At 45.5% G+C, this 24,851-nt stretch overlaps 1 protein-coding gene across 3 annotated transcripts in view; it reads right to left on the bottom strand.

Annotated features, from left to right (window-relative positions):
* Positions 1-24,851, bottom strand: part of MAP3K15 (mitogen-activated protein kinase kinase kinase 15) — a 183,336-nt gene extending 158,485 nt beyond the window's left edge. Inside the window, exon 1 of one of the 3 annotated variants that reach the window (XM_050936487.1) lies at positions 24,665-24,851. The gene's annotated coding sequence lies outside the window, so the exon portion shown is untranslated. The remainder of the gene's footprint in view (positions 1-24,664) is intronic. The other 2 variants (XM_050936486.1, XM_050936485.1) reach the window with 2 other exon arrangements.

The raw sequence follows: 24,851 nt of genomic DNA, 5'->3' as shown, positions 1-24,851 counted from the left end.
AGCAGCAAAGAATCCTGTGGCACCTTATAGACTAACAGACGTTTTGGAGCATGAGCTTTCGTGGGTGAATACCCACTTCTTCAGATGCATGTGAAGATGTGCATGCATCTGAAGAAGTGGGTATTCACCCACGAAAGCTCATGCTCCAAAACGTCTGTTAGTCTATAAGGTGCCACAGGATTCTTTGCTGCTTTTACAGATCCAGACTAACATGGCTACCCTTCTGATACTTGTCATAAGTAAGTATTTCACATTCGGTAATGCTTCTCAGATGACTGTGTGGGTTTATAGTTTTAAAGCAAACACTTCAATATTACTTTAAAACATAGGAAACATATCATAAGTGAGATTAATGCATGCAGCAATTCACAAGCATTTCATGACATCTAAACTAAAACACATTTTTATAAATCTAATACTAACACACAGGTGACCCAGTCTTGTTTCCAGCTGAACACATTTGTCAGTGTTCAGTGAGGCCTATGGGCCTGGACGTGAGCTAGCACCTGGTCTGTCAGCATCACAGTTTACATACCGTAACACATTGTCAGACCACAATGATATCTAACTTTAAGATTATTTGCCTCCTTATACACTTTCCTCTCCTTTAAAAAATTATGTTATTTCTGTTGGGTTAATCTTTAAAATTATAGTTCAGAATCATGGAAGTTACAAGTTCTTCTTTCAAAGGAAAAAAATTCTTGGGTATTGGCATCTGTGACCAGAATTATTCTAAACTATGTTTTCAGATTGTTGCTTTGTGATGTTGTGTTTATCAAACTCATCTGCATTCCTCCCAGGAAGTGCTGTCTTAGTGTTTTATACTGCTGCTCATCATCATAGCATATGAGTGCCTTCCATATAAAATCAATAGTAACTACAAAGTCTCTAGTAAAAAGAACAGGAGTACTTGGGGCACCTTAGAGACTAACAAATTTATTTGGGCATAAGCCTTCGTGGGCTAAAACTCACTTCATGGATGCATGGAGTGGAAAATACAGTAGGAAGATTATATACATACACACACACACATTCACTCACAGAGAACATGAAAAGATGGGGGTTGCTATACCAACTCTAACAAGACTAATCAATTAAGGTGAGCTATTATCAGCAGGAGAAAAAAAACTTTTGAAGTGATAAAAAGGATGGCCCATTTCAAACAGTTGACAAGAAGGTGTAAGTAACAGTAGGGGGCGAAATTAGCATGGGGAAATAGTTTTAGTATGTGTATTCCTCGTTCTTTTTGCTGATATAGACTAAGGCCATGGCTACACTTACATTTTTGCAGCGCTGGTAGTTACAGCTGTGTTCGTACAGCTGTCTAGGGCCAGCGCTGCAGTGTGGCCACACTGACAGCTACCAGCGCTGCCGTGTGGCCACATTTGCAGCACTTGCAGCGCTGTTGGGAGTGGTGCATTGTGGGCAGCTATCCCACAGAGCACCTCGTCCCATTTTGGCGCTGTGGCTTGTGGGAAGGGGAAGGAAGTGTGCGGGTCTTTCTGCTTCCTGTTCCAACGCCCCGTGGTGCTTTGCTACACATTCCGAGCAGTTTGGCGGCATTGTGAGTCTGCAGCGCGATTTCTGTTACAAATGGAGCCCGAGCTGCTGAGGACCTTGCTGATGAATGTTGCCAGCACATCATGCATGGCAGTGGAGCTATTCCTTCAGCTGCAAAGTGACAGTGAGGAGTCAGACGATGATATTGAAACGCCTGACGCTCAAGACACTCAATTGCTTGTGGCAGTAACAGACGTGCTCAGCACCGTGGAACGGCACCTTTGGGCTCGGGAAACCAGCAGTGAGTGGTGGGATCACATCGTCCTGCAAGCCTGGGATGACGAGCAGTGGCTGCAGAACTTTCGGATGAGAAAAGCCACTTTCATGGGACTGTGTGCTGAGCTCGCCCCTACCCTGCGGCACAGGGACACGAGATTGAGAGCTGCCCTGCCAGTGGAGAAGCGGGTGGCTATTGCAATCTGGAAGCTGGCAACTCCAGACAGCTACCAATCGGTGGCGAACCAGTTTGGAGTGGGAAAGTCCACCGTTGGAATGGTGCTGATGCAAGTTTGCACAGCCATTAATCGCACCCTGCTAAGAAGAACTGTGACTCTGGGGAACGTGCAGGACATTGTGGATGGCTTTGCACAAATGGGTTTCCCTAACTGTGGAGGGGCAATAGATGGGACGCATATTCCTATTCTGTCACCACCCCACCTGGCATCAGAGTACATTAATCGCAAGGGGTATTTCTCCGCGGTTCTGCAAGCGCTTGTGGATCACCGTGGGCGTTTCACTGACATTTACTCAGGATGGCCTGGAAAGGTGCATGATGCACGCATCTTTCGGAACAGTGCCCTGTTCAGGAAGCTGAGGGCCGGGACTTATTTCCCAGACCACAAGATCACAGTAGGGGACGTCGAAATGCCCACTGTGATCCTTGGAGACCCCGCTTACCCCTTAATGCCTTGGCTCATGAAACCGTATACAGGGAAGCTTGACAGGAGCAAGGAACGGTTCAACTACAGGCTGAGCCGGTGCAGAATGACTGTGGAGTGTGCTTTTGGCCGTTTGAAAGCCCGCTGGAGGTGTCTTTATGGGAAGCTAGATTTGGGGGAAAGCAGCATCTCCGCTGTTATATCCGCGTGCTGTACCCTCCATAATATTTGTGAAGGGAAGGGTGAAAGAATCAGTGAGGAATGGACCTCCGAGGTTCGACGCCTAGAGGCTGAATTTGCACAGCCAGAGAGCAGGGCTACTAGAGAGGCCCAGGAAAGGGCTTTAAGGATTAGGGATGCCTTAAGGGAGCAATTTGATGCTGAGAGCCAACAGTAATGTTTGGTGCCTTTGCTGTGCTCCTTTCTACCTTGGGGTACAGTATTTACCACTTCCTGCAATAATAAAAAGTATTGTAAAAGCCATAAAATCCTTTATTCAAAGTACAGTACATAAAAGGCCAGGGGGGTTAGGGTGGTGGACTGTACATTCAGAGGTTTGAATATGTCCTGTTTGGATTACTGTTCAATGTCTGCTGCACTTCAGGATTACAATGCTGCAGAGTAATGGGGGTGGAGTGCACAGGGTAAGAATTGTAGTTATCAGGGCTGGTAGGTGATCGTACAGGTGTTGGGGGCAGCTAGGGGTAATAAGAAACTGGCTGCTGGAGAAAGGTGTTTTGTGCAAATACTGGGGAACAAGAAAGAGAGCTTTGGGAGGGGTGTGGGTTACCACGGTACAGATCTGCCTGCATGGCTACGAGAGACTCGAAAGAGTCAGTTTGGCGAGCCAGGAGGCTTATCATGTGCTTTGAGGTTTTTTTGGTAGCCAATTCCTTTCTCCTGCTTTGTGTTTGCCTCCACTCATACATTTTCTCTCTCCATTCCTGTGTCTTCCTACTTTCTCTGTTGTAGTGATTCATAACTGCTTTGATCAACTCCTCTTTTGATTTTCGTGGATTTTTTCTCAAGTTCTGCAAGCGACGTGAGGCCAGTGATCCGGCTGCATTAGTCAAGGTCACTAAAAAAAACATAGATAGAAACATGTAATACACAGAGGCTACATTGTTTATTATCACACAGTGAAGGAGTTTGTAGACTTTTTGTAGCATCATTCCCACATACCTAACATAACAGAGACATGCCAGGGAAGCGAAGGCATGGCGAGCAATGGGGTGAGTGTTTCTGCCCCAACTTCACCTGGGAGGGGGAACTGACTAATGGCTCACTGGGGTTTATCTGCACTGGGTATAGGAGGTAGCTGGTGGCCTGCACAGGGGACAGTAGGGAACATGAAGCTGGCGAGCTGCTGGCGGGGGGGGGGCGGTCCGCGGAACTGCTGGCCTGCTGGTGGGGGGGGGGGGGGAACGCACCGCAGTGCTGGCTGCCTGCTGGAAGGGGGGGGGGGGTGGCAGACCGGAACGCACCGCGGGGCTGGCTACCTGCTGGAAGGGGGGGGGGAGCCTGGAGCGCACCGCGGGGCTGGCTACCTGCTGGCAGGGGGGGGACCGCGAACCTGGCGCCCTGCACTCAAGTATCCCTAAATTCTCAACAGGGTTTCCTACTGCCAGACATATCACTGCTGCGTGTTACCTGGGAAGAGAGGGAGGGTCTTCTACAGCAATGTGGATTCTGCCCTGGCCCCTATGCAGCTTGCCTGTGTGCAGCCATGGTACCCCCACCCCTCACTGCACAGTGGATCGGACGAGTTAGCCTGACCGGGACAAGGACCACGGTGGCTCTCCCTATAAACTTGCGAAAGCACATTGCCCACGCTCTGGCTGCAACTTTTCAAGAGATTACCGAGGCAGATTACAGAGACGTGATAGAGCAAATCAATGGGCTATTCCACGTTTAGGCATGCATGCAGGCAGCCATAACCCAAACCGTCCTCTCCCAAAACATAAAAATATGCTTACCCCGAGCACGCTCCTCTGCTTCTCCCTCACCAGCAACTTCCAGCTGCTGCGACTGGCTAGCCTCCTCCTGGCTTGAGAAGAGCTCCTGGCTGCATGCCTCCTGGGACTCCGAGGTGTCTCCCTCCACCACAGTAGCCTGACTCTTGGCTTCCTCTACACCCTCCCCCACTTCTCCCTGCTCTGAACTCTCCATCGTGCTCCTAGGATTGGCAGTGGGGTCACACCCAAGTATGGTATCCAGCTCCTTGTAAAAACGGCAGGTTGTGGGGGCAGCTCCTGAGCGGCGATTTCCCTCACAGGCTTTGCAGTAAGCACTGCGCAGCTCCTTAATTTTTACCCTGCACTGCAATGCGCCCCGTCTCAGCAAGGACTGTGATATCTGCCCATAGGTATCATAATTTCTCTGGCTGGAGCGCAGCTGTGCTTGCACAGCTTCCTCACCCCAAACACTGATGAGGTCCTGCAGCTCAGAACTGTTCCATGCTGGGGCTCGTCTGGGGCGTGGAGGCAGGGTCGCTGATTGACTGATTGATTGATTGCACTCCACACCTGGCTGAGCAAACAGGAAGGGGATTTTTAAAATTCCCGGGGCATTTAAAGGTGGGGTCAGCTGAGCCTGGGGCAGTGGAGTGTGCAGGATTACCAGAGAGGCTTAAAAGGTATGCTGGGATACCTCCTTATACCCCGGAGGTCAATAAAAGCTCTGGTGGGCATCCACACTTGCTGACCAGCGCTGGATCACCAGCACTGGAATCCCTATACCTGAGGCTCGACCGGGTGTACAGCCAGCGCTGCAACCAGGGAATTGCAGAGCTGGCCGTGCTTTGCAAGTGTGGCCACATCCTAAGTTGCAGCGCTGCAACCCCCTCACCAGTGCTGCAACGCTCTAGTGTAGCCATGGCCTAACACGGCTACCACTCTGAAAGTCTCTAGTGTCTTTCATCCAATCTCCAGCACTTCTCCTTTTACAGTCAGAACTCTGCTTGAGAGAGGTTAGAAATAAAATGGGTGTTTGAATTGTGAAACGGTGCCTCTTACAGAGGAAGAGCTTTCTCAAAAAGGAAGAGTTTGCAAGGTTTCCTGAAGATGGTCACTGGATTCACCTGATCTCCTCTGGAAGAGTGCTTCATAGCCAGATCCTCTCTTGAGAAAATGTTTTGTACCCAGCTCTCACATACTTTGTTGTGGGCTTTGTTGTCTGCTTTGTCTCTGAGGAGCGCAGTTGTCACAGTGATTCATAGAGTGCAAGTCTTACGTAGCTAGAGTCCAGTTCATTAATTGCTTTGAAAATTAGGACCAAGGCCTGAAAATGACATCAGAAGCTGACTAGAAGCCAGTGAAGAGACTTAGAGTAGAGTCCTGATATCCTTACAGTGACTTGGGCAATGGAAAAGGCAGGCAATCACATTCTGTACCAGCTGGAGCCTGTGTATTATCTTTGCGTTCAGCTTCAGATATAATGAATTACAGTAATCCAGTCTGATGGATGATCGCAGCTAGGTCCTTGGGAGGAAGAGATTAAGTTTCCCAGTAGGCTGGAAGCAAACAGGCATTTTTGGAAAGTGATGCTACCTGGTCAGCCAAGCTTACTGAAGAGTCAGACAGGACCCTGGCATTTCACACCACTTTAACAAATGGGGGCTGGATGCCTTTAAAGGAAGGCAGAGCCAATTTCTTGGCCAGCTCTTTGAAGCATTTCCTGTTTCTGATCAGCATCATTTTGGACTTGTCTGAGTTCGGCTTTTAGGCCTGCTAGCCTTTTGGCAGTGGTGGAGGATGTATCATCTGACAATGAAGAATACAGCTGAATGCCATCAGCATAATGTAGGCAGTTGAACCCATAGCAGCTCACTATCTCCGCCAGCGGTTTCATGTAGATATTGAAGAGAAGTGAGAATAGCATGGATCTCTGCAGTTAACTGTGTCAAAGGCTGCAGCGAGGTCCAGCAGTATGACATGGAGATCTTACCTGTATCCAAGGCCATGAGAAATCTTTCAGCGCCACTCGAGCGATCCCTGCTGTTCCCTGATCTGAGCCCTGATTGTGACAAATCCAGGATGCTGGCTGATGTCATGCATTGGAGTTGGAGCTAGGTGGTTACTATCCTTCTCAATTATTTTGCCCAGAAATTGGAGCTTGAAGATGGCAGTTGCAAATATTATTAGGGTCAAGTGCTGGCTTCTTGAGGATTGTCTGACCCATTCTGTATTTCCCAAGGAGAACAGTAGCTGTGCTTTTCTCAGGGACCCACAGCTGAACTCAAACCCTGCTCACTGCCCTCAGCTGATTCAACTAATGAATCCAGCCTCCTGATTGGCTGAAAACTCCAGCAGGCACAATCATAACCTCCAGCAGCCCTGGTTCCTGGGCTGCTCAAACTGTAACAACCAGGCTATGAGTGGCCTTGCCTAATGGTCAGGGCAAGAGGCTGGCTTACTGGATGAAACAGAGGTAACAAGACTGTCTGGCCAAGTTCAGGAGGTGAGCCAGAGCCAAGAGCCAGAGACCAAGAGCCAAGCTGCAGTCAGAATAATAATACCAAGTCCAGGGAGCAAGCTGAAGCTGGGAATCAGGAGCTGGGCATTACAGCCAGACTATCAGCTGTGGTGGGGACAGGAGCCAGGGGAGGGGACTAGGAGTCAGGTGTAGGAAATCAGGAACCAGCCCAGGGACAAGGAGCAGGAAACAGGAGCAGGGATCCAGAGTGAAGGCTTGGAGAAAGAAGGGAGCTGAGAGCAGGAACAGGCAGCAGAAACATGGGTGCTTGATAGCATCTCACACCTTCCACAAGGTCCCAGGCCTGCTGTAGGATTTAAGACTGCTAGAGTCTTCAGGGAATCTGGAGCCTGGGTGCGTTAGCTGAGAGAAACAATCAGTCTAGGTTCAGCTGTAGTTCCCCGACAGCTCCTCTGGAGGAGGCACTGATATTCCCATTAGTAGCAGCCATAGTTGTTCTCTGGATTTTACCTGCCAGGTGTGGAGAGGTTCTGTTTCAGAGGTTGTGGCTCTAACATTTTCCACAGCTTCTTGAGCCTCTTTATGTGTGATGGAGCCAAGCTCAGCCAAAGATAGTGGGGCGGATAATACAATGTGATTGGGGTGGAATTTTCTTTCCCAGGCAGCTCCATAAGTAATGTTGATTTTATCAGTGAAGTGTGCCAACAGCTCTTTACAGTGGTAAGCATCTGGGTTACGCAGTCTGGGTTGATTAGCCAATTCTCTAGGTAAAACAGTTCTGCTGGGCATGATTCTGCCGTGTTCATCGTGAAGGATTAGAAGGCTCATTTTGCCTCCTCTGCTGCCATGGCAGAGTTCGGTTGCAAGTGATGTTTGTGCTGCTGACAGAGGGATTCAGAGTGGTTTTTGAGCCACTGGCATTCTAACTTCCTACCTGCATACATCATCTGCGAACCATGCTGACCTAATGAACTGGTATGAGAGAGTGTATGGTTTGGGGCTAACTAAGGCAGTGGCTCTCAACCCTTCCAGACTACTGTATCTCCTTCAAGTTCAGATAGCACAGAAAAGATTAGGGTCAACTCTCTACGTTCTGAGCCCTTATCCGAAACAAACCCAGTCACCAAAACTTTTGAAAGTTCTGTCATCACTAGTTGCAAAACCCCCCACTAAGTTGACCGTTTGGTGTGTATTCTTCTTCTAAGAGTAACTCAGATGTGGTTATTATTTCATTTAACTTGAACAATAAAACAACATTCCACATTCCTGTATGTACTAATCATGCTCCAAAATTAAATGCCTCCCCTGGTTTTGCAAAACCAAAAATCATGACCTCCCAATAATTCACAGATTCCAACACAAGAAGGCACCATTGTGATCATCTAATCTGACCTCCTGTATAACACAGATCATAGAACTTCCCCAGAATCATTCCTACAGCATCTCTTTTAGAAAAAACATCCAATCTTGATTTTAAAATTGTCAGCAATGGAGAATTCACCATGACGCTTGGTAAATCGTCCCAATAGTTAATTACTCTCACTGTTAAAAATTTACACTTTATTTTTAGCCTGAATTTGTCAAGGTTCAACTTTCAGCCACTGCATCATGTTATACCTTTCTCTGCTAGACTGAAAAGCCCATCATCAGATATTTGTTCCCCAGGTAGGCACTCAGACTGTAATCAAGTCACCCCTTAACCTCCTCTTAGTTAAGCTAAATTAATTGGGTTTCTATCTAGTAATCTGTCACTATAAGACAGGTTTTCTAATCCTTTAATCATTCCTGTGGCTTTGCACCCTCTCCCGTTTATCAATAGCCTTCTTGTATTATGGATACTGAAAGGGACATAGTATTACAGCAACAGTCACACCACTGTCAAATTCAGAGGTAAAATAACCTCCTACTCCTAGGGCAGCGAGTGGCAACCTTTGGCACACAGCCCGCCAGGGTAAGCCCCTGGTGGGCCAGGCCAGTTTGTTTACCTGCTGCGTCCGCAGGTTCAGCCAATCATGGCTCCCACTGGCTGTGGTTCGCCGCTCCGGGCCAATGGGGGCTGCAGGAAGCGGCGTGGGCTGAGGGACTTACTGACTGCCGCTTCCCACCGCCCCATTGGCCTGCAGCAGTGAACCACGGCCAGTGAAAGCTGCGATCGGCCGAACCTGCAGATGCAGCAGGTAAACAAACCTGCCCAGCTGGCAGGCCGCGTGCCAAAGATTACCAATCCCTGTCCTAGATTCTCATTTATACACCCAAAAACCACTGTTACCCAGACCCCTCTTGATGCCATATGGCAGAGGATGCTACAGGTTTACAGGGATCCTCTGTGTCAGATATATGCTTATTAGTTCACTAAAGAGTGACAAGTAAGGTCTCTACCAAGGCCAGTAGCCCACTGGTCATCACAATCATTGTGAAATGTATATAAGAATAATTTTTAAGTTATGTATCTATACTGAAAATTAGGTTCTTAAGGTCTTGGAGAAGACAACATGCCTCGGACAGGTTCCTTTCAGGCTGGAGGTAACAGATGTTAATCTTTCAGTCTTTTCATAGGTGTATTGTGCATTACTCTGCTTCACAATCAGGGGCGGCTCTATGTTTTTTGCCGCCCCACGCATGGCAGTCAGGCAGCCTTCAGCGGTGTTTCTGCGGGAGGTCCGCCAGTCACGCGGATTCGGCGGCGGTTCTGCAGGTGAGCTGCTGGTCCTGCCAAATTGCCACCAAAGCTGTGGGACCGGTGGGCCTCCTGCAGAAACACCGCTGAAGGCTGCCTGACTGCCGCCCTCGCAGCGACTGGCAGGCTGCCCACCGTGGCTTGCCACCCCAGGCACACGCTTGCTGCGCTGGTGCCTGAAGCCGCCCCTGTTCACAATGGAGGTCTGTGTACATACTTAGCCTGATGCTAATCCAAAGATTTTAAAATTGACAAGAGAGGGAAGGCACAGGGGCGAAAAAAAAAGTCAGCTAGGGTCTCTTGTTTATGAAAAAGAAGAGAGGACTGTCCTGATATAGGAAAAGGTACTTGGATCCTTTACTGGGGAAGCAAGCTGACACCGTGTTGTGTCTCGCAGAAGGGGGGGTAATAGCAAACCTGACAGTAAAGTGCTAGCAAGCAATTCTTTATTAGCCATGAGAGTATCTTGTAAATTAAGTCTAGACTCTAGAATGTGTGCTATGATTTTATTCTGTGCGTGACCATTTGTTTCCAAAGCTGCTTCTTGTTGTCATTTGAATCTCTATTCTTTGCTAAATAAACTTTATACTGCATTTCTCTAGAAATACATCTAAGTGGTGTTTGTTAAACAGAGTGGTGATCTGAGGTGGCAAGCTGGGGTTTCTGTACTGTTTCTCTGGAAGCAGCAAATCTGTGAGTGTTCAGTGGATCAGAGGCTGGACACTCCAGGGAAACACTTGTGGGGCTCAGGGGTTGCAATGTGCCTATCACTAACCTGTGGAAAGACAACAGGGTCTGTGTAGGCCTACATGAGAGTGCTTCTGGTGCCTGTGCCTGGTGGAATCAGGGAGCAGACCCATGGTAGGCATGGACTAGGTTTTTTCATGCTAAGGGCAGGGGGTAGTGAGCTACCTCATAACCCTGGGCACTCCCAGGAAGCATCACAATCACATTAGCCCTTTGGCCACAGCGTTGCACTGGGAGCCTACCCTCAAATCTTTTTCAGATATCTCTACTTCCCAAGACAGAGTCCTCCATTCTGTAAGTATAGCCTGCAGTCTTTGTTCCTAGATGTACACATTTACATGTAGCCATATTAAAATGCATATTGTTTTATTGCACCCAGTTGCCAAGTGACCCAAATATCAGTGACCTGCCTGCTTCATTATTTATCACTCCCCTCAAGCCATTTTTAAGTTTCTTTTCGTTCTGCTTCACACAGATGCACTTTGCATCTTCTCCACTTGACTAAGTAAGACTGATAATATCAGTACCTTTGGAGCATGAACAAAACTAGTAAAAACAGCAGATGTTTGGTTTTCAGCTTAATAATTACACTCTTTTCTCAAATTTGCTTTAAAAGATTTAATCAATGTAAAATATCCATTTGGATAAAAAAAACACCTGAAACATAATTCAGACACACAGACTTCTAAGCACACCAACAGAGAAGCGGCCAGTAGCTGAAATGGACAGTTGGCCCATTACACAACAATAGCACATAGCAATTCTGCTCAGCAAGGAAACCTGGTGCTAGGGAGCAATATCACTGTAAACATTAGCTTTTCTACTGCGGATTTTCATTTTCAGCTTAGATTAGAGCAGCAGAGCTGATGTCACTATTCGAAAGTGACACACTTAGTATAATCTTGTAACCCTATTTTCATTTACAAATTCCAAACGCCCATTTCATCCTGTCACTCTCTTTGCAGGCAAGACAAACGTAACATTCCAAAAAAACAGGATTCCTAAGTATTTTCTCAACTGCCATGTATGGGACAACAAGGAGGCAGTTTTCACAAACATCTTGTAAGTTAATTTACAGATGGCAGATAATTCTCTGTATTAACCCAGATTCCATATGACTAATTCTCTGAATTAGCCCAATCCTACATCCATGACTTCTATCTGAGGGAAACTGACTGAATTCATGAGTACTATGAATAAACACACTTGGATTCACTATAAGTTTAACTGTGCTAACTACCAAATGTTAGTAATGCTAACTCATAGTACTAGTAAGATGGGAGAAAACAGTTTGGATAAGGTAAGTGCAGACCTAAGCCATCACCCAAAACTTGAACCAAGATCAGATAACTTTTCCCCTGTATTAATCCCCCCTGCCCCTAATTTTCACATGTTTCTGCAACTCTTTGTTCTGGTCAGGCTTGGAAGCAGTGAAATATTACCACTGAAGAAAGGTTTCTCTCTCAGTACTGCTGATACTATTAGAAGCAGCAAGTACAAGAGTCTTATGAAAGAGCCTGTTGAGAGATTTTGCACATTTGAAATAAGGCTCCAAAACATTGAGTAATGATCTGAGCAAAATTCCTTGACCTTTTGAGCACTCCCTGTCACTAACAGCAGAATTATAGCTGAGCAAGCATAACCATGCTTTGGTTAACACAGGTAGGAGGGAAACAAATATATTGCTGCACAGAATCTGGACCGTCTCTCCGATAATTTGATGTAAAAGTAAGGGACAAATAAGATACAAATCCTAGTGAAAGGGGTCAAAACTGCTTCAAATCAACCTTAGATAATACCTATAATATATACCTTTTCTTCAGAGCTATGACTGAAATTGTTCCATGGTCTTACAGCTGTATGTACTATGCCTACTTAGCTGTATGTACTGTGTCATAAGCTCTTTACCTCAATTTTCTCGATTTGGAAAACGTGAGTTAAATCAGTATTATAATTCCTAGGTGTGGTAACGTTTATGAAGCATTTTGTTTTTTATTTTCAGTGTATTACATGAGGAGAAGTGTATCATGACAAAGCAAAGCATGAAACTAGTTACTATGGTTTCCTCCTATGTTCATCAATTTTGTAGGTGGAAAAGTCAACATTTAGTATGGAAACTTTCATCTTTTAACTTGCAAATATGCAAACATTTTAGGTACAGGACTTGAGACTTACTTCAGACACATTACCATACACTGTATCTGTAAAACTATGACTTCACTGTTGATCAAAATTTCACTAATTGCCTCAAATCCACCATTTGTTGATATGAATGAAGTGCCTGCAATATGATTTTTGTCCATTTCACAATACATGTTGGACCATATGGGCTAGTTTATGAAAGGCTCATGGGAAGCAAGAATGTCAACAAAGGAAAGACCTGTTGCAGCAATTCTCAGTGAGCATGACAAATTAAGAGCTTTTGGGGGTGGGGGTTGAGGGGCGGAAGAGTCATGGAAATTTATGGAGGCCTTCCAATGATGTCAAGGAACTCTGCAGATAAGAGCGTATGAAAAATGCTATGTGTTGTGTATGTTCCATTATTCTCAGATTCTGAAGTTGGTGTTATGATTTTGTTCCTAAAGATAGTGTCAAGAAAGTTTCCCCCAAGATTTTCCTGTTTAATGGCTTTATTTTCAAGCCATACAAAATAAAATAAAAAGGGTTTTCCAAATGCAATGAACATGAAGCTCACTATTGAAGTTTTTCAGATGTGACCCTGGAGTCCCTCAAGGAAAAACAGGCAGTGATATCCATCTGTTAATACAGAAAAATAATTCTGTTTACTGGTTGGATTATTTTTGTGGAAGGTTATTCTTTTTTTAACTACTTACATTTTATTCAAACAAAAGCACTGTTTTACATTGGAATATTATGTGCTGCACTTAACCATTACAAGTATGGTTTTATGCATGGAAAGAACTTTTGCTACCTTTTGAGGTTATGAATACTTATTACATGAGCACTCGAAAGTAACAGAAGCTCTCAGCTTTAGTTGCATTTTCAATTCATATTGTTTTTTACTGAAATGACAAAGTCAACTTTTCTATAACCTAAGTCCACAAAATGGGGGGAGGAGGGTAAACGAAGATTCTTATTTGTTATAAAATTGCTGAATGTAAAACTAGAATAACTAGTTTGATGCCCTGCTACTGTCCCCATTTTGCAGTTGGAGAAATGTTTCTCCCCCTCCTCCATATTTCTGATTAATTTGCAAAACTGTGCTATGGACTGCAATCCAAGTATTGCTAACCTCAAGCATTCAAAACCCATGACATTAGCTTAATAATAGTGAGGGCGCTTTAAAAAAAAATAATAAAATTTTGGTTCTATTTACTGGTTTTCTGGTTTCTGAGCACTTACATTTTGGTCAATTTTTCAAGTTTTCTCCACAACTATGAGGGCAAGCCACATGACGCCAGAAGGTAGGGCTTTAAGAAAAAACACCAAATATTGCAAAAATGTTAAAATTATGAGAGTTGATGACACTAAAATTAGCTTGTAACATCATTAGGCACTGGCCACAGACATTGTTGGCACTTTACTTCCAAGGGCTCAATCTGACATCTCTGACCAAGTTGAAATGCAATAAAACAGAACATGAAGTCAGATTTCCAAGATTTTAAGGCTGAACTGTTAAATGTCAAACAGGAATATTCAAAACAATTTACAAAATATAATGTAAAGTATGTGTGTCTGCAAAAGTAAAGGACCTAAGAGCATAAGTGCTCTCTTTAATTCACTGACCGGACAGGCATAGTGCAGACAAGCAGAATTGTATGCCTCCCTCTCTCACCCCACACAACCTGGGAAAGGGTTAATATGGGCAGGGAAGGATGAATATAGACCTGAAAAGCCAGTTAACCTGCCTGTTTGCACTGGAGGGTGGGCTAGGCCCAATTAGAAATAAAGCCCAGCTGGGGGACAGTAGGGTTTGGTGCCATAAAGAGTTGAGTGAGCCCAGATGAAGGGAGGAGATCTAGAGGAGAAGATGTAGAGAGGTCCCTCTCTCTGAGAAGCAGCCTGAAAGAAGGCTGAACAGACAGGGAATTCCAGGTGTAACCTGGAAGCCTGAGCGGAGGCATGTGCCCTGAGGAGCGCAGCCTGCCTGAACTCCAAAGCAAGAGGAAGAGTATGCAAATCTCTTGGGTTGACTGAGGCACAGAAGCCTGTGGTTATACAGGATTAACAGTATGGAGCAGCAGAGGTACACCTGCGATGAGATGGCTGCCAGCTGAGCCCAGCTAGGCTGAAGGTTTGGTTTACATAGCTTTTGAACTTTGGTAAAGGACGCCATGGCCCTGGAAGGAGCAGGACTCTATAAAAGTGGTCTGGCAGGAGGTCAGAACACTCCTATGGCAAGAGTAGACTAAAAGAAGTTTGTGGAAACGGAGGCAGAAGATGCTGCATCACCACATCCAGCCACGACAGGGTGTGTTGGGGCAGCAACTTTGCCACACCACAACTTCAGTAACAACCATGGGGTATTAACAATCAACTTTCACACAGACGGTAGGAGACTTTGCAGATGACATCAACCTGCTGTCACATATGCACAGAGATCTGCAAGTTAAAAAAAATTCCCTCCTATGGGTGAGACTGAAAAGTCTACATGGACAAAACTAAAGCCATGAGAATCAACAAAAGAAAGAACACCAAAAATGCTTTCTGGGATTAACACAGAACAGGTCTGACAGTTCACAAATCTTGGCAGCATCATAAGAAAAACACATGGAACTGACTGAGACATTACAGCCAGAAAAGCAAAGCCAGACATACTGGCAACCAGAAAGCCAATCTGGAGAAACAGAAACTTTGCCCTCCAAAACTAAACTTCAAATATTGAACATCATCATAAAATCTCTCTTACTATATGGCACTGAAACTTGAAGACTTATCAAGACCTTACTATCTACACTCCAAGTTTTTATAAACTGCTGTCTTAGACAAATCCTCAATAACAGATAGCCAGCACGGGGGTGGGGGGGGAGAGTCATGAATGGAGATCTTTGGGATTTTGCCTTCTGCAAAGCATGAGTCTGACACTCTAGGTCAGGGGTCGGCAACCTTTCAGAAGTGGTGTGCCAAGTCTTCATTTATTCACTGTAATTTAAGGTTTCACATGCCAGTAATACATTTTAACATTTCTAGAAGATCTCTCTCTATAAGTTTATATTATGTAACTAAACTATTGTTGTACGTAAAGTAAATAATAGTGCAGCAAGCGGAGTGGGGCCGGCGGCTGGTATCCCAGGCTGGCAGCGGGCTGAGCAGGGCGGTGGCCAGGACCCCGGCTGGCACGGGACTGGTGGCTGGAACAGAGTGCCACTAAAAATCAGATTGCATGCTGCCTTTGGCACATGTGCCGCAGGTTGCTGACCCCTGTTCTAGGTCTTAAGCACATACTTATATCTGTTCTCCTGTTCCTTTGGCTTATAAATGGGGAAGGGAAAAAAATAAAATCATTAATTCCATCAATTGTACAAAGTAAACAAATCATTTTTTAAAAATAAACAATTTTTCCTCTAATCTCTTTTTGCTATAGACATGTTACTTGCACTTACAACAGGTCACAAAATTTTCAGGCAGGAACATGATTTGAGTTGATTGTCCCTTTAAAATGCTAATCTGAGATCCCCAAAGAACAAATATTTCTCTGCATCTAACAGTCCCAAGGCTTTGACTGCTTAACAGACATTCTACTCATTCCCGGGTAGACCATGCCTCTAAGCATCTGGGCCTAGGATATGACACTTTTTACTGGAGATATTTATGAGTGAATATAGCCAAAGTGCTTACACTGGAGAAAAATAAGTGATAGTATGATCCAACTTTTTCATCCAAACAGCAGCAGTGAGAAGCGTGGGTAGGGAACATTTACCCACATAATCACCCATTCAGTCTCAACAATAGTAGTGATACAGAGACAAGGGGTACATCCCGACTACCCCGCCGTATCGGCGGGTTAAAATCGATTGCTCGGGGATCGATATATCGCATCTAATCTAGACGCGATATATCTATCCCCGAGCGCGCTTATATCGATTCCAGAACTCCATCAACCCCAACGGAGTTCCAGAATCGACACGGAGAGCCGCGGACATCGATCTCGTGCCGTCTGGACGGGTGAGTAATTCAATCTTAGATATTCGACTTCAGCTACGTTATTCACGTAGCTGAAGTTGCGTATCTAAGATCGATTTCCCACCCCTAGTCTGGACGAGCCCAAGGTTAGTGAGGTAATATCTTTTATTGGACCAACTTCTGTTGGTGAGAAAGACAAGCTTCTGAGCTACACACAGCTGAAGAAGAGCTCTATGTAGCTCAAAAACTTGTCTCTCTCACCATCAGAAATTGGTCCAATAAAAGATATTACCTCATCCACCTTGTGTCTCTGATATCCTGGGACTGACATGGCTACACCACTGCATATAGTATTAGCAATATTTTCATGCTTGTCATATTCTGCTCCACCCCAGATCCCTGGATGGACCTGCTATGGTTTTCACTTCACTGGCAACAGTGGGGCAGCATGAGGCTGCTCAGCAGTCCCTCTGGGAAACGAATTGATCTCCTTTTTGCTCACATGCACCAGGCTGAACAGAGGTTGCTGACAGGCCTTATAACAGGGATATACTCCATTTTTCAGGCTTTCAAGGCAACGATCTAATCTTCGGTATCCCAGTAACACTTTCTAATCCTCTTTAGGCTTGACTCAGCAGCCACACTTGTTTCTGAATATGCATTCAATGACACATTTACCACCCCTTAGTCACATACACAGAATCATAAAGTTAGAAGGCATGATAAGGGTGATCTAATCTAACCCCGCCAAGATGCAGGATTTATTGGGTCTAAGCAGCCAAGACACATGGCGATCCAGTATCCTTTTGAAAACCTCCAGTGAAGAAGCTTCCACAACCTTTCTAGGCAGTCTGCTCCATTGTCTTACTGTTCTTACAGTTAGTAAGTTTTTCCTGAGATTAAATCTGCTATCCTGTATGTCTTGAAAATGGACTCTGATAAAGAAACCTTCAAAATATTTTAGATTTTAAGATTTTGCAGATGTACACATTCATATTAAAAAAAAACCACAAAGATTTTGCTCCTTCAATCTATAAATAATATGGGACAGATCCTCAGCTGGTTGACTTCAACTATCAGGAGCTATCCTGATTTACAGTCATATATACTGCTATGAACATAGACAAAAAATATTTTCAAAATATGCAGCTCAAATTCATATGGTATTTACAGTAATTCTAAAGTTATTTTCTGACTCTTATCTGTTATACATTTTATTTTTGAGGTCCATAAAACCTATCCAGTACCAGAGCCTTGCTCTAACAACTTGGATCAAGAGCTCCTTAAAACTAAACATTCATCTTGACTGAGAAATGGTAACAGGGCAAAGAACAGAGTGCTGAGATAACTCAAGGAATGACAGTAGGTGAGAAGAGATATTTGATTCAATAGTAGTAGTAGTACACTGGAGTGTTTCTCCATAATGAAATCAAGGTACACTTTTTATCTGCTTCAACCATCTTCAGCACTTACTGATTAAGGTACAGAGTGTCACATCTTACTTCTGTTGAATTACACTCACATCCAAATCCTGTCCCTATCTTCCTGCATTGGACATTAGAGAAGGTATTACATAGAACATGTATGAGTTAAGATGCAGAAAATATCTTTCAGGTTACACACTGGAGATAAACATGTGTAATATATGAAAACTAGATATTTGCTTGAGTCATTTTTCAAAGATGAAAATTGGCAAGATTACCTGCTCCAATGGCTGCTGAGTAAACGAACATATGCTTATTTATTAGAAAATTCTGCACGCTGTAAATCTGATGCCACCTGATCTCATTAAAATAAAGTGCAATTATATCTCCTCATTAAAATGGTTGTGTGATGGAAACCAAGACATATCGTATAACCAGGGCCGGATTTAAGGGCAGGTGACCCAGGCAACTGCCTGGGCTTGGGGAGCTCCAGGCTCAGGGTGCTGTTTTTGCTGTTAATGACAAAAAGGAAAGTAAAGTAAAAGTTTCAGGTATTCCATACATGTATTCATTTTTCACTAACCTCCTAGAATGTTCTGAAACTTTGTAGGATCTCATGGAACCTTCCAGATTTTCTGAGAACTACATTTTCCTTGAACTTTCTACAACGTTGTCAGCCATGCCCTTGTGAGCATATAAGGTGTGAGGCGTCACCAGTCAGTGAGATATAAGAACAAAGTGAAGTGAGAGTTCAGCTGCAATATTGTGAATCTTGTTTTACTGTGTAATTGTGAAAGTTCAAGTCTTAAAACACAAATATAGAGTGTAAGCAGGAGTGGTGCCAGGGTTTTTGGCACCCTAGGTGGGGGTCCTTCTGCGCTCCCGGTCATTGGCGGCAATTCTGCGGCAGGGGGCAGGTCCTTCCGTGCTCCCGGTCTTCAGGGCACTTCAGTGGCGGGTCCCAGAGCCAGTGAAGGACCCGCCGCAGAATTGCCGCCGAAGACCCGGAGCGCAGAAGGACCCCCCACTGCCGAATTGCCGCTGAGGATGGCAAAATGCTGCCCCCCCAAATCCTGGCACCCTAGGCGACCGCCTAGGTCACCTAAATGGAAGCGATGGCCCTGAGTGTAAGTAGCGACTAATAGGTCATATTTAATGAGACACCAGAGATATCTATTGAACCCATATCTGCGCAATATAAAAGTAACACTGTTACTTATTTTGCCATACTTAATATGTAATGTTTGATGACTTTCTAAAACTGAGACATAGACTTTTGTTCTCCCTAATATTGTCTGTTTTCTCCCGTAGAAAAGAAAAGATGCCCTCGAAGAAGCCTTTAGGAAACTCAGTACAGGAAGCAAAAAAACTCAATTGCAATCTAGTCTACAGCAAGGGGCAAATTTGGTGGGAAAATATATGAAACAGAACAACATAGATCAGGCTTTAGGTAGTACCAAACCTCCCAGTGCAGAAAAAATTTAGGAGCAAAGCATAAATGATGGAAGCCCTATTACTGAGGAATTAGCAGATTTAAGATAAGGAATGGAAAAGTGAGGAAAGTGATAGAGAATCATCCAGTTTTCCTGCTGGCGTAAAGGGAATGGGTTACCTAGGGAGGTGGTGGAATCTCCTTCTTTGGAGGCTTTTAAGATCAGGCTTGACAAAGCTCTGGCTGGGATGATTTAGTTGGGAACTGGTCCTGCTTTGAGCAGGGGGTTGGATTAGATGACCTCCTGAAGTCCCTTCCAACCCTCATATTCTATGATGATAAAGGAGGATGTGGCTCACACGAAAAGGAGAATAATGACAAAGAAAAATCTGGTTTACATGAAAAGGAGAGAAACGATAAAGAAGAATCAGCCTCGCGTGATGACAAAGAGCAGTGAGCAAAATTGCACACCACCAGGGCCAGTGCAAGGAAGTTTCACGCCCTAGGCGAAATTTCCACCTTGCGTCCCCCCAATCCCCTGCTCTGCGGCAGCTCCGCCATGAGGCACCCACAGGTGGCTGATCCTACCCCCGTCCTGAGGCACCCCTCCCCCCACAGCAGCTCCCTCCCCGCCCCCTCCCGGAGAGCCATGCGGCACCTTCCCACCCCAGCTCACCTCTGCTCCAGAAGCCCTGCTGTCATGATCGTGGGCAGGCTCATGCCACATGCGCTAAGCAGAGCTGCGGAGCTCTGCCCAGCCACCGGCAGCAATGAGAAGAATCACATGGGATGGAGTGGTCGCTGCCCTGGGAGGGAGAGGGAGTCTGAGATGCCAGCAGGCAGCCCAGGGGTTCCCCTGGGTCAGCATGCCGTCAGGAGCCCAAACCCCTGGGTTGCTGGCGGCAGCATGCTGACCCAGGGGAACCCCTGGGAGGGCTGCCGGAGGTGGTGTGCTGACCCAGGGGAACCTTGTGGTAGACTACTGGCCAAAAGAATTAGTCTGGCTCCCCTCTTTGAGTCTACTCTACTCCTAAATGGCCTCACCCCAGCTCATCATGGACTAGATTCAATACTTATCTCTGGTACAGTTTGGGAACAATAAGCTGAGGTCAGCATCTTCTGGGTCTCCAGACAACCCTTACCAGGATGTCCCACTGAAGCTCAGACTAGGGATACTGAAATCCTGGAAAGGGTCAGCCAGTGCCCCATTCACCCTAGCCAGTCATCTACAGATCCAACAGAACATGGCATCATTCTGGCTTTGAATAAAATTGGACCCACTAGGTGTGGTCTTAGCATCTATCTCATGATGGAGGTCGCTGTGGGGTCCAGATTACATTGCACCACTATGCTTTACTTAGCTCTTTTCCTTGGGGTATCCTGGTTGCCCAGAGCCTCTCCCTTGGCATGATGAGGTGTCCTTTTAGACATAGGCCACTCACAAAATAGTTTTGAATCAGAGAAGGAAAAGTCCCCCTCTGGCCAATTCTCCCTCTCAGTGTGATGCCTGGCTTTGCCTCGCTGCCTCCGTTAAGAGACTGGATATGGGGCCACAGTAACTGCCTAGCACCACTGAGTAAGACAAGTGTTTAGCCACAGCTACTGTCATTTCAGTGTTCCATCCTACCCAACAGCAACTAAATCCTGGTTATGGGATAGGGTCAAATGTCCTCCTGGATACAGTCAATGTATAGTCATTTTCCTATCCTCTTGCAAATTCTCCAGGGATATTAGTGTTCCTGCACAAACATCTGTCCCAAGCCTGAATCCACCAGCCCTGACACTTGTGTTCCATTTACAACGACAGAAACCACTTACCTTCTGATCCAAAGGGTCTCAGATATATGTGCTTATTCTAAAGTCTACTTCATATTGGGCCAAATCCAGTCCCAATGTCCTTCCTGCCCCCAAAAGCAAGTTAGGGAACTCCACACTGGGATTGCAAAGACCTCCTTTCCTTTAGTCAGGGACCCACTCACCTCAGGTCCATTTTCCTCAGGAACAAGGTCTGATGAATTGGGAATGTGGCTGTGCAATTTACAAATTCTGGGTGATATTGTGAAGTTGTATTATGACATGAGCGCCCATATGTATGTGGATCTACCACTGCTGACAGGGCTTGCAGCAGGTGCACACCACATAGAGACAATGCAAGCATTAATGTATTTCACACTTTGCACAGAGACTGTTATATGCTTCACAGCTGCTGCATGCCGCTGAGAGAGTTGAACCTTAAGCAGAAGCTTCACACCTTTGGGTGGAGTTCTGGGAGAGGGTGCATTTAAGTAACTAGGGTATTTCAGGAGGCCATGCTGCCCACTCCTGAAGTCCCCTGATGAGTCATGTGAAAGGCAGATAACCTCATTCTGTAAAAATAAAAGTTAATGGCTATCTGGTTCTTGGGACAGCTCAGAAATGCAGAGGATCAAAGTACTGAGTAGGGAGAGCAGAAAGACTGAAAGAGTGGAAGCACATGAGAAAGAGGGTATAAACAAAGGAAGTGGGAAACCAACAAATTATGTGCAATATGAGACACTAATATTCCTGACCTAAAGGAATAAATTAGAATGCAGAACACTAAAAGCAGAAACGAGTATTTTGTCTTTGAAGTCCCATGTACATCCATGCTGCTATTTGAATAACAATACTTTATTTTACTCGGTTTACACTCTGGAAGCTTAATTCCTTTTGGTTTCTAACTTTTATTAATAAGGTAACAGAATGACATGACATACAGACAACAGATATGATTACAGATTCTCCATCCCCCTCCTTTAAGAGAGGATATGGAGTACATAGTGTAGAAAATACAACTTTATTATGTAGATAGGGGTAGTTTGAAGGTTGAACTGTAATTCTCAAAAGGGCGAAAAAGAAGAGAAAAGGATAGAGCGGGCAGAATCAGAAAGATGCTCAATGTTTTGTACATGTCATAATTAATATACTTTAAACTATACTTGAGCATTCCAAATAATCAAGAGCAAGCTTTCCAAATGTCATAACTGGCCCTATTGCCCTGTAGGTTACTCTCTCATATGGCTTAGCATTTGAGAGGATCATGCTCTATTCTATACCATAATGAAGGAGGTCTTCCCAACACCCAAGGAAAACTCCCCATCTATCTTTCAGAAAATTCTCTACCTTCTTTTTGTGCACATTGCCTTCTCTGCTTGTTATTTTGAAAATTAATATTTGATGGCTTATACACATCACTGCATATTTTATTTATAATAAAAGTCATAAGACAGGAGATACAGCATCAGTTTGCAGTTCTTCAACTCCCTGCAGCATATTGTAATGAAAACAAAGATAACAAAAATAAACTGAGTGGGTGAATATGAATTGAAGGAAACAATAGTTATTAGAATTTTTAATAGGGTTAGAAAAATGGAGGAGGTACAGGCCTATTCACACCTCACTGGCATGATGGCCTCCTTAATTTAGGCCATTAATGGACTAGCATGCCACGAATCATTGAACAGTAATATCTTTGCCCTTTTAAAGAACAGTAGCACTGGCTACTTTCAACTGGAATATCAGCAGCATTTGATCGGAACCAGAAGGATGGGAGCTCTCAGAAGTAGATAATGTAAAGCAAGAAAAAATGAAAAGCAATATATTAAATAAAATAACTACAATAACTGTTTTTAAATCATGTTATGGATTCATAAATTCAGCAACTGTTAAGTAAACTCTTGAAAATTTAAATCCACTTGTGCCCCTCTAAAACCCAGTCTTCCTTGCTTACACAGTCTGGCTTTCCCCCCACCTCAAGAGAAAGAAGTGACTTCTGGGAGATTGTTTCCAGAGTGACAACAGGCTTTTCAATATAGCATTTTATAATTTTTTGTTTTTAAAGCAAAATTCAGTTTCTTTGTGCAGTATTGGATTGATGGTCCTAGAAAATGAAAACCAGATCATCATATTTAATCTCTTAAAACACTATGGCTAGGTATAAAAAAGAGCCTAAAGGAGGGGTTAGATGTCCAAATCCCCTGAATTTCAATGAAACTCAAATGCCTAACGGCCTTAGGTGACCTAAAGACAGGTTTTATGTCCCATTACCAAATGCCCTCAGTCCTCCAATCCAGTTCCAGTACAACAGAAGAAGTTCCTGGATAGTGGTTCATGAAGCACCTGTACTTTCCAGAGAGCTGGTTAGTCAGATTTCCTCCTCCTTCCAGCTACTAAATCTTATTAAAAAGCAACTATAATACATTAAACGCTGTGCTAACATCACTTTGCCATGGAAGCAATAGCTGCCACAAGGAGGTTAGGAATCATAAAAGGTGGGGGGAGTGGGTAAGGTGGTCTGCAAGATTATCAGAAGGGAGCTGTCCATGAGAACCCCTAGTATAGAGAAAATGCAAGAGCTCTGGGGGGGCGGTGGGAGGGGCAGTTTCTTCAGTTCTCATTGTTAAAGGCATTCTGGGGCAAAAACTCTTACTCCCCTCCACATAAGGCAAGGATATTACCTTGCTCACTCCACTCCCCTCTAAATAGGTCCCCCTTTCATCTTGCCCATTTTTTTTTAAATGCGCTACAGCCACCAACAGCAGCTCCTTTGCCTGGCATGGGTTGTCATGTTTTCACAGACCCCTGGGACAGGCTCTGTTCCTGCCCCTCTTCTTATTTCAAGGGACGCATGGGGATCACCGTCTTCTACTGCCCATACAGTCCCCAGGGAGCCAGCAAGATGAAGACTAAGCAGAGCAGAGTCTGAATCAAAACTCTGGAGCCAAACACTCCAGTCACCAATCCCCAACATCAGAGGAGAGGGGGACAAAATCTACAACTAGGGGAGGCACTAGGCATAAGCAAACTAAGAAACTGTTTAGGGCCGCACGCAGGTCTGGCGGTTGGCCACAAAAAGAATCTGATTCATTTACACAAGAATGGCCATACTGGGGCAGACCAAGGGTCCATCTATCCTAGTCCGGCGTGGCTTCCAACGGGGGCCAACGCTTCATGTTTCAGAGGGAATGAACAGAACCGGCAATCGTGCAGCCCCTGGCACCCGTTCCCAGCTTCTGGCAAAACTGAGGCTAGCGACACCGCAGCAGGGGGTTGCAGCCCTGGTGAGCCTGGCTAGTAGCCATTGCTGGACCTACTGATTACCCCCCCACCCCCCGCCGGCGGGCGCCTGGGACACCAGGATGGGGGGGGGGCTCGGCAATTCGGCGGCAGGGGGTCCTTCTGCGCTCTGGGTCATCGGCGGCAGGTCCTTCACTCGCTCCGGGACCCGCCGCTGAAGTGCCCCGAAGACCGGGAGCGCGGAAGGACCCCCGCCTAGGGCGCCAAAAACCCTGGCACCGCTCCTGCCCCCCCCTCTTATCGAAGGTGTCTGAGCACCGTGTTGGCTTGTGGAAATACCGGGGTTACTACGGGGGGGGGTAGCCCCGCCTGTGCCCAGCGCCGCCCCGCTCACCTGCGTCGTAGAAGGCGTCCAGCACCGCCGTCTCCCCGAAGTCCAGCTCCCCGAAGTTGACGGTGGTGAGCTGGGCCCCCTGCGCCTCGCAGGCTCGCACCAGGCACTGCAGCGCCCCGGCCTCCGGGCTCCGCGGCCCGGCCCCGGCTTTCGGGCTGTCGTTCAGCACGTACACGGCCCGCAGGGA

The sequence above is a fragment of the Gopherus flavomarginatus genome, chromosome 1 (genome assembly GCF_025201925.1).
Source record: "Gopherus flavomarginatus isolate rGopFla2 chromosome 1, rGopFla2.mat.asm, whole genome shotgun sequence".
In the NCBI taxonomy this organism is placed as follows: domain Eukaryota; kingdom Metazoa; phylum Chordata; order Testudines; family Testudinidae; genus Gopherus; species Gopherus flavomarginatus.
The sequence above is the reverse complement of the archived record's forward strand: the minus strand, read 5'-3'. Positions and strand labels throughout refer to the sequence as shown.